Raw genomic sequence first — 15781 nt, forward strand, 5'->3', positions numbered from 1 at the left:
CCTACGCTAATGCCATTAGTTTGTTTTTCCTCTAGCAACAGAATATCAATATATTCCCCCCCCCCTTGCCAGTCACTTCTGCTTTTATTAAGGTGTTGTCTAGACACAGGGCAAGACAGGGAAGGCTAGACACAGTAAGTGCATCTGAACTGCTCACAGCCTTTCAGCTTTGTGAACTTTTTTACCCTGTTAAACTCTGATACAAGCATCAGGAGAGACGTGGCCTCTGCTCTGTTCAGATGCACAGAGAAATGCTCTTTAAAGCCTGGTTTTGCAGAGGAGGGAGTACAGCGACTAATTTTTCTTTGCTTTGGTGCATGAGGGCTGCAGTCTGATCTGGCTCAATCAAGTTCAGCTAATTTGGAAATGATGAGTAAGATGGAGCAAGCTGCAAGACAGTGTAAGCAGGTCCCAAAGTGGGAATTAAGGTACATAACTAATAGAGGCATGTAATCCATACCAATATGGTGTGAAGGTTGAAAGGGACTCTGACACCAAGTACAGGGGGAAACAACTGGAAGAAGACTCGAAAGGCTGCCTTTTATGCCATGTTTCTCCCCTGCTTCCTGCCTTTAAAGTCATTGGGGCTTTGCACACAATTTCTACATCCCTCCAGGAGATGAGTGAGCACTAGAGAGCCAGAGTTTCCCTGTGTGCATGCAGGCGTGAGCTGGTTGGTGGGAAAGTACACCAGTGCCCTCCACAGGAGAGCTTTACGTGGCGTGGACCATAGGGTCATGTGGTCAACTGGAGGATACCACAGTATCCAAACCCAGCTTAATAGGGTTGCATTCCTGGTGGTATCCGCGAAATTGGACTTTTTCTCACCAGCGCCAGGCAAGGAGCACGCTCAGCCCCATGGCTGGCGCCAGGTCTTTTGTTCTGAATTCCGATCTGGTTCATCTGTGAGTGGCTGTGATGCACAACCATGACATTCCTAAATGTTCAGTGCTTTCTCCACAGGCAAATATACATCCCAGCTTACATACTGATCCCTCTACCTCTGCCCAGGCAAACCTTCCAGCCCTGCCAGCTGTTAAAGGAGTTTGGCAAGTAAACGGTCATGAGACAGTGGAGGCAGATATGAGCATGGAGTTTAGCAAGCCAGCAAAAGGAAGGTGACGCCTAACTGGGAGATATTACACCTTCCCTTCTCTAGCACCATTCTCATTTATCAGCTTGGAGAGGCCAGATGAATAGAGAGCTCTTTGTAATCGGCACTGAAACCCTCAGGGCCATGAAGCCATGCAAGATGGTGCTAAGATGTGAACCAAGGTGTTTGATTTGACAAGAGCAATGAGCCTGTCCACCACTGGGACAGGCAGGTATGATACTGCACCAAGCACCTGCACTTCTCAGGCTGAATATTTATTGCTCCCGAGTGTACAGGTTTGGCAATGCCAAGCAGCAGATACCCAGCAATGCCCTCTTCTCCTCCAAAGGTTCCTCTCCCCCACAGTCTGTGCTCCTGAGCTCAGGTTTGAGGCCATAGACTCAAGTGGCGGAAACTAGTCACAGCCACAGTGAGAAGGTAAAGCCTTTCTACACCTGGTTTTGAAGAGCCAGCTGGGTTTCTCCATGAGCTAAGGCAGCACGGAAGACACCAAGGAAATGTAATACTGTAGACATGGATTATACCAGTCTTCAGAAGGCATTGCCTGCAGCAGGTATGCGACCTGCAGTCAGAGTTGTTTCTGCCCACTGAAGACTGGGACTCAAACAGCTATTCAGGCTGATGAAAATGACTTACAGGGCCCTGTTTCTGCAGTTACTCTGCATGCTGTCCCCTGTTCCTTCTCCTGTCTGTCACCATCTAGGGACTTACGCTGTCTATACAAATGATTCGCTTCATGCTAAGATCCAGTTGCACACCTAATGAGGTTTTTTTATTCATGGCTAAATTTAATATTTAAGTATGCTTAAAAAAAGAAAGATGTGGCTCAGGACTGGCAGCAGTGTGGCTAAGGCGGAAGAGCTGCAGGCAGACACTTGCTGCTTAGGCTGAGCCCTTGTCTCCTCGTATTTGACATTTCAGATGGCAGTGCTGGAGAGTTTGGGGTCTGCCCTGCTTCCACTCCCTCTCCTTCCCATTTGTGCAAACCAAGCTTCCATGGGGAGTTTAGCGCTCGGCCGTCATCGGGTGCACACGCATCAGCCAGATTGACGGGCTGCACAGAGAAGGTTTCGAGCTGTCACATCACATCACCACGGGGCTCCTGCGCAGCACACCTGGCTCTCCCCCACCGTCAGCAGTGCCAGCAGCCCTGCAATGTGCCTGCTCCAGCCTCGGTCTTGTTAGAAACCAGGAGCACCCTGACCTCAGTGCAGGACGCTTTAACTTCCATACGTTTTTGCATTCTACTGAATGGCTTAATGATGCTTTTCATGAGTCCAGGCAGAAAGCAGAAATGCCTTTAAAGCAGCAGAAATGACCCAGGGATTAAAGGAAGGGTGCTTTCTTCTTTCTTTTGCACTACTTGGGGATGGGAATGGGCATTTCAAGGAAGGAGCTCTGAGAGAATTACTCACTGCACACAATTTAAAGCCAGAGTCACTGTGGGAAAGCTGAGACTTAAGACTCAGGAAGGAGAGACCACACGGTTTCTAGATTGGTGGCCGTGAGTTCTTCCTGGCACTGACAGAGAAAGGGTTAACCCCTTTCCACCGGCCAGGAAAAATTGCCCTCATTGTCCTCATTGCTAGCAGGGCTGCAGCAGAGTGAAAGCAGCTGGAGAGGTGGGACACTGTAAAAGGGATGCGCTTCAGGTGGCCAAGGTTTGCGTTTAGCATTGCAAGCAGGGGTAGGATGAGCTCCGGGGACTGACTGGGAAGGAGGTTGCTTTCTCTGCAGAAAAGCTGGTTTTATAACTTCAGTCTAGTTGTCTTTCTGCTTTATGTACAGCTTTAAGCAGGTGAGATAGCCTTCATTCGGTTTCACATTAAACCTTAGCTAAACGGTAGTTAGATGCCTCCCAGCTGGAGAACTTCTTCCTGCTCTTGCAATAATGAGGAGAGCCGGGGGACTTGGGCTGATTGGCTTTTTTACTCGTATGCCAGGACCGAACACACTGTCACTGCACTGGCTGAGTCAAACTGGGCTTTGCCTGGGTTATGGCAGCAGCATTGTACAGAGCCAGGCATAAGGTCTCAGTTGGGCCACTGTTCATTTGGGTTGTTAATATGAATCCAGGGAGTTGCTGACTCATAGGCAAAAGCTAGGAGTTGCAAAAGCTGGATATCTCTGCCTGAGTGCAAAGATACTGAGGGAATTGAGAGGTTTCTGGGCAGACAAGAAGGCAGAAAGGAACATCCCTGTCTAGCAGAAGGATTTTCTAGGCATTTAAGGTTTTCAAGTAGCATCAAACTAACAGCACCACAGAAAGAACAGCAGTAACAAAGAAGAGTTTATTTAAGCATCAGCAAAATACACAGACCTGAGGTTCTGGAAATGTTTCCCTTAAGTTCCTTCTCCTGTAATCTGCAGAACATTATTGCAATTGTCACATTTATTTAATAAAACACCAAGTTCTGTTTACACTTTAAAATATGCAGCCTTTTTTTTAAAAAAAAAAAAAAAAAAAAGGTTGTATGCCCCAGGAGTCTGACTAACACAAATGGAAATAGCATGAACCTTGCCCATTAGCAAGCGGGTTTACTGCAAACACAAGCAGCACATTACAGGAGCTTCAACTAATTCTATATGCTCAGGCTATATTGAGGAGGAGGAAGACAGAGATTATTCGTAGGACTGGGGTTTAGCTCAGAGAAGAGTGCGCTCAGGTGAAACTGAGCCAGGCTGATGAATAAGACCTGATAGTAGCAGAACAACAAACTGCACTTTGAGGCTGTGCTATGTGTTGCCTTATGGTGAGTTGATTTAATAGGACAGTTTAGGGTTTTTCTGAGAAAAGCCCAGAGCCTACACAGAAGGAAACAATAAAATGAAACATGGGAAAACCCAGTTTTATTTTTTTTTTCCCTTTGTGCCAGAAAATACAATCCAAGCTAACACCATAGCAGGATATGGCTGGAAACTGTCCAGCACTCCTCCAAGGAACATTCCACAGACACTGCAGTGTCTCCACTGCCATCCTGGCCATGGCTTAGGATATAACTGGTGGGGCAGTTCTGGGTCTGTGCCAGAACCAGGCAGGATGACTGTGGTAGACCTTGGGGCTGAAAGAAGGTCTCCTATATCCTATTCAGCCTCTCTTATTCTCAGAGCTTATATAAAACCATAAGCAGCTTAGGGGAAATGTTACCGTTGCGTTTAACAGAAGGTTTTGGATTGCATCCTGCTCAAGCCCTGCTAGTGCATTTTTCTGCAAGAAGAGGGATCAGCACTGCATCCCCCCAGGCAGTTCAGCCATTTGGCAGGGGTCCAATCTGCAGGTTTCAGAGCCCTAAATCTATCCCTGCCCCTTCACCAGACCTGGATGCTTCCCCCAGCCCAGAGGGCTGCAAAGGCAATGATTCCTGGAATTGCCCTGAGCAAGGCTTTCCCATCTGCCAGCGAGCTCATGGAAAAGCACCTTGGCAAGGAGGTCGCATATCTGGCATGAACATCGTGCTGCAGCCCCTGTGGTTGACACGGCCACACAGAGTGAGGGGCTCGTCTCCCCTCACCTTTCCAGATCGTGTCGCGCTGAATATGCATTTGGTTGATGCAGTGCTTCGCTGAGCAGCCATGCCAAGGGGAGCAGGAATGGACTTCAAGGCACCTTCAGGCTGGATGCATCTCCTCTCCCCAGGAATTCATTTATGGAATAAGCAGAGGCCTCTTTCCAGGCCTGTGTTCCACTAAGTGAATATATAATGATGCAGTCTATACATTTATACATCATCCCCTGCAAACAGGGGCCTATTTAGGACAAGATCAGACTATGCTTCTCCCGGCAGGGGTTGCATTAGCAATTCATTTCATAGCATAAAAGGAGTGTACGGAGACAATCATCCATAGCCTGAATAAAACACTGAAGGAGAAGCCAGGAACTAAGGGAGGAAAAGGATGATTCCTTTGAAAGGAAAATAAAAAAAAAAAAAAAAAGAAAGAGAAAATACAGCTCCTCTAGAAGGCAAAATCTCCTGGAAAAGTAATCAGAGAGATAGGAAATTGGAGCTATTTATTATTCTGGATTGATGGAAGGAGAGGAAAAGGGGGAATAAAGTATATATTTCCTCTCGAGATTGATGGAAATAGGACTAGCAAACTCAAAGAATGTATGAAAAGAGTTTGGGAATGAAAAAGGAAGAAAATGTTATCACAGACACATACAAATGCATATGTGTGCATGTGTGTGCACACCCAGCCTGAAGGTAATCAGAAAGAATCTGAAGTAGAATAAAAAGATTTAAAAGTCCAGGGATCCTGCCTGAAAAAAATGTATTCTGCCTCCAGGATACACAGACTGGAAGATGATATATTAGGGAAAGTAGAAATGGGAAGGTGGAATCCAGGAAAGAAGGAGGGAGACAAAAGGAACAGACAAAGGATAGGAAAGGTAAAGTGAGGACTTGTTTACTCCCTCTAACAGCCCAGACCTTTCCAAGGTGCATGTGGGATCACTCAGCCATCAAAAGATGTAGCTTTCTGAGACAGAATGAAGCACATGCCCGGTAGCATCATTTGTCTTTTTCTCTATTTAATGGCCTTGTTTACATGAGGGCCAACGATTTCAGATGAAACAGCTCATGTGAGTTTAGATTTGTGGCTTTCTGACAAAAGAGAGAACAAAGGTCCCAATGAGGGTTGGGGTGGTCCATAATCTCCTAACAGAAACTTCTTTGAAACCAAGTAGCAACACAAAAGCAGCCCAAAGTCACGGATGAGAGAACTCAGCCCTGCACACCCGAAACACCACACCAGCCCTCCCCAAAGAACTTTAACTTCTGGTTAAGATGTTGGAGCCATCTGATGCTGCCTCTGTGCTATTTGTCAGTACCGGTGCTGTAGAACTGCTCCAGTACTTAGCAATATTTGTATACAACCCTCCTCCTGTACAAAGTGACTGAGAAAGGATTGAGAGAAAATCATTTCCCACCCCAAGCCTCCTCTTCTTCAAAGTGCACCTCTTCAAAAGTACTTGTTAGAATCACTTAGCAAATGATGCTCACAATTTTTCTTTTCTTTGCGTTATTTGAGTCTCATCTGCTTGTGGGGGCTTGAGGCACCTTGTAGGTAGCAGCTTTCACTATTCTCACCTCTCAAGCAGCAGGCACGTTAAATATGCATAATAAAAAAATTAAGGGACTGAAACCAAAGTCTTAGACTTATATTGCAACCACCTGCGTCAGTGTGATGCTGGCGGGCACCACCACCTCGGCACGCTTACACCTTGCAAGGGTAACCTCCGTCTTCCAGAGTCCCTCTAATAGTGCTCACATCCCTCTTCCCCAAGACAGAGCAGATGCCTCTTTTACAGCACTATTCCTCTGCTACTTGGACATCAGCGCTGCAAAGCAATATCCAGCCTAAAGACTGTTCTCATTCCCTCTGCTGCCGACCCGAGAGACTGTCACCCAAGATTTCCTCCAAACAGACCACACAGAGCTGCCTCCCCCCAGCCCAGCCTTCATTTCTGTCTGGCCCTGCTTGTTCACGCCAATGAGTCTTCTGAGAAAGCCACTAATTAAAGGCATGCGATAGTTAAACTTTTGCTAATCAAGACAAATGAATCAAGTCTCGAGTGTATGATAGTGGAGCTGAATCGCTCCTTCCCCCACACTAGTCAGCCTTCAATTACAAGGCTCAGATATTATCGTGAAATATTTCCCCTGAAGCCCCATTCTGCAGCTCTTGGTTATGGTTCTCCTGATTCGTGGTGTTTATTTAGCGCTATGGGGGTGTTTTGTCAGCAGAACACACGAGCATATCCAAATGTTAATGAGCCCATTAAAGACAGACAAGATGTAATCGGACCAGACACTCTGACTGACTGGCAGCAGGACAGACCAAAAATTCAGGGGAAAATATGTTTCTTTGCCCAGTTGCAGTGACAGATAGATTTAGGAGAAGAGCTCCAGGGCAAAGGACATAGGCCAGACTGGGAGTCTGTCCCAGAAAATTACTGAGATTAAACCAAGGGAACCACTGCCTCTTTTTAGAAGCCTAAAAATAAATAGGAAGAAAACTCCTGGAGGTGGAGGTTTAAATAGAAGGAGGATCGGGCCCCGTTTTCCCCCTGTTAAGAAATCGAGGCACTTTGCAAAATGCACATAGCATGAACCAAAGCAGGAACTGAGCTACTGAGTTGGAAGCAAACTATCCTGACCTCTATTACACTTCTGAGTTGTTGATTTAACTGCTGCATTTTCAAACATCTAATTTGCACCCTCAGGTCACCAATATAAAGCTGCCAGAGGGAGGCAATTGGGGAAAAAAAGGGTAGTCTGGGCTGGAGCAGAGAGAGGGAGAGAGTTGGAAAAGCAGCAAGGTTTGCTGTAAACTTTAAATCTGCTTATGCGTGTGACCCGTGCTGCTGCTGAATCAGTGCTTGCTTTGATTTTTTGTTACAGAAAACCTACAGATCATATCTTTATGACTCCAGTATTTAGGAAAAGAGCAAGTAAGTGTGCCCATATAGCCAAGACCTAACGTCGACCTTCTCCCAGAACAAGGCGGCTCCTCTGCCTGCCCTGGACAGGGAGCAGGCTCATCTCCTCGCAGCACCCATCCAGACCGGCCATAGTGGAAAGAAGTGTTGAGATGTGCCCTGCCGGGGGTAGCCAACTGCTGGGCATTGCAGAATGCCTCCCTCGGAGGCGATGCGATGGCAGGCGCGGGCAGAGCAATCCGCCTGCTTGTTGCTGCTTGGCAGTCGGATGCAAAATGGCTCTCTCACAGCATCGGGTCTCCATGTGGGCACCGTTGTCGGCACAACTGTTGCTTCAGCTGCTTGCCACAGCTTTAATGCTGCGTTTCGCCCTTTTGGGGGGTTGCCAGAGAACAGACCCTATCATCACTGCTTCTAATTCTGCAAATGTCTTTGCTCTTCGTGGCTGTTTGACGAACACGCTCGTTGCAAAGATATTTCGGTCTCTGGCTGGCCCGTGGGCTGTTTGGCTGTGAGTAGCCACTTAGCTTGTTATCAGCTATTTGAGCTGCAAGCTCAATCAGGTAGTCACAACTTCTGTTTAGTTACCAGATCATTCACTTTTTCCTGGTTTTAACCCTCCATTCTGTAAGCCAACCTGCAGTTTTACATGGAAATGAGGGCATTCATCTGGGTATGCACCCTTGTCCATCTTAAAGACAAATGGCTAGTTAACTAATAAAGGAGGTAAAGAACGATCTATCAAATTGTTCTTCCAGTTTTAGGCAGCACCCTGACAGCATGAGTTGGAACCAGCTTTAAAAAGGGCTGTTGTTTTGGCTGCAATTGAATGGAGGCAAAACCTCCAAGAAGCTTTGAGGGAAAGAGTCCTTAAGAAGGTATATACTTGGGTCAGCCATCTCGGTCCTGTGCAGGTTGGCATCTTCAACGTACACCTGCCACAAATGGGTTTTGAAGCTCTTCTAAATGGAGGCATCCCATTAGGAAATGACTGTACGGGCTCTCCAGGAGCTTTGGTCCCATCGTACAGCTGCATCCCTGTGCAGCATGATCCTAGAGGGTTTAATTGCACATCCAAGCCAGCAGCCAAAAAGAACAGTTAGTGCCACTAACAAAAACAACTCTTTTGATCTCCTTGACATCAGTGCAGCAAACATCCCACTCCGGTGCATTCTTGCATAAAAGAGAAGCTTCTTGCTGCTCAATCACACTGCTTTTAATAGGTTTCTGAATGCAAACATCCGCAGCTTTTATTTCAGTTTAATCTGCCAATTTTTCTAAGTCTTTATCACACTTTATCAAACAGTGTATCAGTGTGAGATATCCAACCCCCTCCCCTCAGGCACCTCTGAAATTGAAATCCCAGGAAGACAGCAGCTTCTTTCATATTTTAATTATTTTAACATTTTTCTTTAGTGGCCTCTGTATTATTATGACTTGTTTTTCTCTCTGGAACAGGGCTGTGATCCCACACTGGGTGGGAAATTTGTTTGTCTAGAGCTAAATAGCAGAAAGCCTCTAATGCATTAGATATGGATTAGAGAAATTGTGTTTGGGAAATATATAATCTCTTGGTAAAAGAGGAAAAATAAAAAGTCTATTTCATTTTGGCTCTAATTTGTTTTTCCCCGATTATAATTTTTAATGAAAAAGTGTGTTTTAACCACATGAGTGCTGCCTAACGTGCCAAGTATTAGGTATAAACTGCATCTCCAATAATGTCTCTTCATTCTTTACCATTGAGGTCTCTGATTCAGGAAAACATTTAACCACACGCTTAATTCCATCCCTCCTGTAGAAAACACTCATGCGTAGAATTAACTTGAGGTATCCTGGGACTTGCTCATGTGCTTAAAGTTTGAGACACTGAAATATTTGTCAAGTTTCAGATTGTCTCCTGATTTAGCACCATGTGGTCTGGTACATAAGGCATTAAAATTGACATCAAGACTCACAGCGGTTTTGCCAGGTGTCAGCTTGGCCCTAATAAGGTGCAGGCATAATCACTGCAGCCCAGGCACAGTATCCTCACCCTGCCATGCTGAGTGGAAGCAGGCAGAGGAGCAGGGCTCATGCCCAAGCACAGGTGAGGATCTTGCTTATTATTAGGATTTCTTTCACTGCAGGCAATGTTGTTTCCTGTGTCCTGCACGATATCCACTGCTTACTGGATAGACGTTGCACCTGACGAGAGGACAGACCTAATTAACTGAAGTCCCTGCCCTGTGCTGGACTCAGACGTCGTGAGAGCTGGCGGTCAGACTGTGATCCTCCTGCTGTGCAGATGAGACCCTCCTGCCTGCAAGGGTCCAGCTGTTTGTAGCAGCACTTTTCCTGTCTGGTGGCTGAACCCTGGCTTTTTTCAGGCTCTGCTGCTTTGTTGAGTGATCTGATCTGTGTCCGCTGTCCCTGTGTCACTATAGGCTGAAATGTACCATAAAGTCTACAAATCTATAAGGAGAGCTGTGCCTGTGTCTATAAGGAAAAGGAAACTATTGGGGCAGCAGGAGACTTACCTCTCTCTCCCGCTAATCCTTTTCCCAGAGCACTTGGGCATAACAAAGGAGAAGCAGAAGGGCATGTGGCAGGGTCCAGCTCCCAGCCCCAGCCCCGTGTGAACGTGGCTGTGGACTGACCCCGCCTGGAGGTTTGTGCATGCCTCTGCCCATGGCTGAGATTCTCTTCTGCTGCTTCGTTAGTGAAGCCGTGCTGCTGGCCCCCATTTACTCACATGTGTGATGAGATGTGCTCAGCAACCCAGCCCTCCATCCACGAGCCCATACACGCAACTGTCTTGAAACATCCTTCAGGTTCTCAGTTTATTAAAAATACATATAAAAATAAATAAATATAAATAAAGTCACCCCTACTAGGCAACTGATGTTTGCTGGCCCCTTGGGTCTTCTCTGAGGCAGGTTTTACTGAATGTTATTCGTGAAAACTTTTGAGGTTAAGTGTAAAAGAAATAGAATTTCAGCTCTTGGAGCAGCACATTGTGAGTCCAGTCATCAAAGATCACTGCAGCCCTTTGACTCCAAACACAGAGGGAGTCCAGCGGGACTAGGCAAACAGTGGGAGTCCAGGAGGAAACCAGATGCATGTGTGTGAGTTTTCTCTTCCACATGCTGGTATAAATGAGGAGTGAGAACACTGAAGCATGCTGGACTTAGGTGCTTGCAAAGCCTGGCAGGAGAACACAGACAGGTCTGGGTTCCTCTAGACACAAACTCTAAAGGAACAAGGCTGTTTCCTTCAGCCAGTTAGGTTTGGTTTGATCTTCAAATGCCACCATATTCATTTAAATAGCCTTTGATACCTGTTGTAATTAATTGTTCAAAAATTGTCCTTGTTCAGAAATTCCAATGTAACCTGTACCAGCCCTTGCCCCTTGTGCCCAGCTCCTGACCTGTGCCACCCTTGGCCCAACTCCCTGGGTTCTCAGCCCCTCGAGCAGCTCACTTCATCTTACAGTAGCTGAAGTAATTCAAAGCAGTTCCTCTTTCCCCAAGGGGTGGGATCTTAGCCATAAACCATGAGCTCAGAAGGTTTTCAGAGTAGCAATCTGCTTCTGTCCTCATCCAGGCTTGCCTCCCTAGCTGCTGGGTCGGTTTGGAAGATCTGAATCTCAGCATTTCCCAGGGTCTGATTTTAAATTCCATTTCTCCCATTTTCCGGCAAATCCCTCCATCTCACAGAGCTTTTCCAGTAACTAGGCATTGTTGGCACAGAGAGGCCAGGCCCATTATTATTGTATTTACTCTGGACCTCAGCTTCTCCTTCTCATTCAATAAATCCATTTGAGAGCAAGGGGTTTGATAGACACTTTAATAGAGCTCTCCTTAACCTGACCATGTTAATGATTTTTTGGGGGCTGGCTCTGTGCCAGTTCGTGCAGCTCATTAGTTGTTTTTTTTTTTCTTTGTTATGAGCTGCATCTTCTCCTTCTTCTTTCTCTCCCCCACTCCCGCACGGTGAAGGTCGCTGCTCTGTGCTGCTCAGCTCCTGGAGACCAGACCCCAGCACTCAGCCCCTGCTCATGCACCAAGATCTGCTCTGCTGCTCAAAGGCCACGAAGACTCCCAATTACTGGCAAACGCCCTCAGCCCCTGTAGATGACCGGAATATCAGGACAGTTTGCCTCTACTGTGTATACTGTTTATTTTACAAAGTACTGAGTGATTTGATCTTAACCAGTGATGGAGAGGGGGAAGGGAAGGAGATCTCATCTTCCTTGGCACTTCTGATATTGCTGGCTCAGCCAGAGTTTTCCAGCTGTGGTATTTGGGGAACCAGCTGCTGGACTGTCTCCCTGCTGATGAGCCCCTCTAATAGCAGAAAGTGGCTTTTTTCCTCATCAGTAGGAAGAACAATTAAAATTTTCTGTTCAAATGATATCACATTTTCTCTCTTTCTACTTTATCCTACTGGGAGAGTCATGATGAAGGAAACAAATGACACGGGCTCAGGATGCTGTACAGGGACTCAAAGGAAATAAAATTTGATTTTGAAAGGATAAAATGTTTTGACTTCCATGATGGAACAAGCAATTGCCCATGGATTTGCTGTGCTCCAGAACTGGAACTTCATGCTAAAAAGAGATTTTATGGAGCTCAAGCTATTATCTGATGATGGAGAGCTCCCAAGCCAGCCCTCATTCTCCAGCTGGCTTCAAGCAGAGTTGCTCTGATAGTGTAATATATCCTGGTCATAAGTATTGAGATTCAGCCATCATCAGCCAGTATAACTACACATATAAGCAAGCGGCATATAGTTCCAAGGGCTTCTACCAAACCAATTAAAGGAGATGCTGGAAAAGCACTGGAATCCCAGGAAGAGTGTTCTCTGCAATTAGAAACATCTTCTGAGGAGAAACTACAGGGTGCTTCTGTGTCCTCCTGTGCATGGGTTCAAGTGTGCATCAGGTACCATAGTGGTTTCCTGGTAAGCCTGAGAGGACAGGAGAGTGGCCGTGCACCATTCTGCAGGTGCACGAGTCCCACCTCAGTGAGTTACTGTGACACAGAAGGCTGGGAACAGATTAAATGACCAACAAGGATCTGCTTTTTGTTGTTCGGGCTGAAAAACGTGGAAGTTTCACTAGCCTCCTACACATCTACAGATGTGATCCTGGGTTTCCTGAAGCTATAATGTCCTCTCAGTAGCTTTCTTGAGCACATGGAGTTTAAATTTAGGTAAATGCTTTCACTTTTTTCCTTTTCTGGCCACCAAGGCTGTGCTAGCACTGAATATAAGCATGCCAGTAACACAGAGACTAAAGAAATCCAAGGCAGCACCAACATGAGCCTTCAGTGAGGATGCATACCAAAGTGTTCTGTGACATTTAGGAAACAATCCGTCATTACATTATTTACACAGCATTTTTGTTTTCATTTCCACACTGCCTCTATATAGCTGTCACCTGTGTGAAACATGTAGCAGTTGGATCCACAGTATTCAGCACTGCCACAGTGATACTTGCTACAGGACTTACAGGGTAGTTCCTTTAATTGGAAGAAGAGAAAATCTCTGTTCCTGTACTGGGGCTTATTTCAGCACTGAGTTACACTTACAGTTGCAGGTTGTGCTGGGAAACAAAAGCCTGTATGTCAAAATACAGGGAGAAAGAAAATGCAGTCTTTCCAACCAGAAGCCTGACAGTCCAAGCACCGATTGAGATGATCAAGGATGGACTTTTGAGACTGGTTTTATGTCTGTGTCATTTTCAAGTGTGCAGTAAATTTTCCCCCAGTAGATAATCCACTTAGGATGCATACCTCTCTACATCCATCATTCCTGGGCTCCCCTCTTGCGTATTCCATAGGTAATTGCCATGCCTACACTTTCTGCTGTTTACCTTTCCAAATTGCATTTCTCATTCTAATTAAAGGAGCAGGGTTTTATTGTTAATGATGGCCTTGTACATGGAGAAGATTGTTTCACTGTGGTATGTCAAAGGATGAGATTGCCATTCCCAATAGGTTTCCTGCACAGTGAAAGGACGAGCATTTTAGGTAAAGGAATCACCCAGTTCCTTGCACACACCAATGAAGACAGCTCTTGAGTTTCACCAAGCTCTCTCAATACATCACAGACTTGCAGCTTCACTGAGAGAGGATTGCAACTGTGACTGCACCCTTTCTGAACCCATACCTGGTGCAAACCAACAGAAGCTCTGATAACCCCAAATGATATCAGGGCCTTAATCTCTTCCAGCAGAAGAAAATTATAAACCCATTACACAGTCCAACTGCTTCATGTATTTACAGCAGACATTTCTCCCAATCTTTTTAAGACAATGCCTTCCTTTTGCCGTCTAGGAAAAAGCCACTCTCAGACATTCTATTCTAATAGAGAGAATTTAATTCAGGGCCTATATCTGGATTTCCATTTTCATATTATAGTTGATCTGTTTTTGAATTACTGCCCCAACCACAGTGCAAATTCTGATTATGCAGTACCCACAGGGGCAGAGTCCCTTTGGTTTACACAGTCAGCTTTCCAAAGGAATTCACAATGCTAATGCAATCCTATAGGCAGTTTTAAACATTCAGGGCATTCCTGCAATTCAGAGCAAAGCTAGCTGTCACCTGCAATAGCATCTCACAGGCTGTAGTGACGAGCCTCAGGCTGGGTCAGATTCTGCCAGTTTTCCTACAGATCTGGAGGAATCCTGCTGATTTTACTGAGGCTCAGCTCTGTTTTACACTGAGGCTTACAGCAGCTTGGTCCATTCTAACTTCTGTTGGCTAATTCCACCTTTTCTGTTCTTCAGGGTCACATCACTCTTTGGGGGAACAGCCGTGAGGGCTGGATTCGCTCCAGAGCACCTGTGGTATTTTGATAACTTCAAATATTGCTAACTTCTCATATTTCAATATACAACTTACAGATAGGGGCAAAGTTTAACTCACTCTAATCAACTATAAAATGAACCCCGAGCTCACAGTTACACTTTAAAAGAGGGTCTTTTTTATGCTGATCATTAACTGCAGCAGGGATATTCCTTCCTAGAGATTTGTTATTAATGACTGCTGAAATTACTGATTTCAATTAACTACGTTACATTTATATTGAAATACAGTTGGTGCTGCTCCAGGGAAATATAAATACTGAAATGAGAGCTGGTGCCTCCTCTGTTAAAGAACTGCAAGAACAAACAGGACGTGCAGCACCCGTTTAGTTCCACACAGTATGGATGCTGTACCCTCTCTCTCTTTTTATTTTTTCTCCCCTTCCCCTTTTTCCCTCCTTCTCTCCCTCTTGCTGTTAAGAGCATCTCCCCTACCTGCCACCATCTGATTCTGCTCCCTGGAATGATGATGCCCCCAAGGACTCGTCACCCTCCCAGCCCCCTGGCTCCGTGCTTTTTGGCTTTTGAGATATTGGTGTCATTGCTTTCCGCCTCCATGGCCTTTTTCTCATTCAGGCCACGTCACTGCTGAGGGACATCCAGTGCTAAGCCACCAAAATGGGATTGCACAAACTCTGCACGTTAATTAGTTCAATGCATTTCTCTGCTAGGGAAGGAAGGAGGGAACTGTTGCTAATAGGAGACATTTTGAAGGAGGTTATGCAGAGTTGTGGGGTTCAAAGTAAAGGAAATGAGGGGGAATGGCCCAGCTCTAGCCTTTTTAAAACTGATTCCAGGCTTCGGAGCCTACAGAGTTTATTACTGAGGGTCTCCCTGTCCCCATCTCTTCTCTTTTCCTGCTCAGTACTTTGTGCTGCTCTTTGAGCTCTGTGCCCACACTTCTCCATCTCCTCTCATCACTCAGCCTCTAGCATTCAACAAAACATGAGTCAAACCCTTGCTTCCTACAAAAAGTCAGCACTGACGCACTGTGGGCTGGACCATGCAGTAGTCTCATAGCAATGCAGAAGGAAAGAATTGTACAATTCTCTTGGCCGCCCCCAAAAGAGATCCTCATTTCTGACAGCTGCATTCTCACTAAGTCCTGAGCTCTGGCTCACAGGTGCCAGCCGAGGTCCTGGACAAGGGTTGGAGAATATAGATGTGGGGCTGGCTGTGTGCATCAAGGACCCATGCAGCCTGCTCAGCTTACCCAGGCAACAGGAGATATGTGTGTGTATGTATTGGGTCCCACTGGCATTAAAGGACTCTGTAATTACTCTCAAAGGTTTCTATTATGTGCAAAACTGTCATTAACTCCCAGTGGTGTGATTGCCCTTTATTGATAATATAGAGCTCAGCAATCCACAGCCGTAGC

The sequence above is a fragment of the Buteo buteo genome, chromosome 23 (genome assembly GCF_964188355.1).
Source record: "Buteo buteo chromosome 23, bButBut1.hap1.1, whole genome shotgun sequence".
NCBI lineage: Eukaryota > Metazoa > Chordata > Aves > Accipitriformes > Accipitridae > Buteo > Buteo buteo.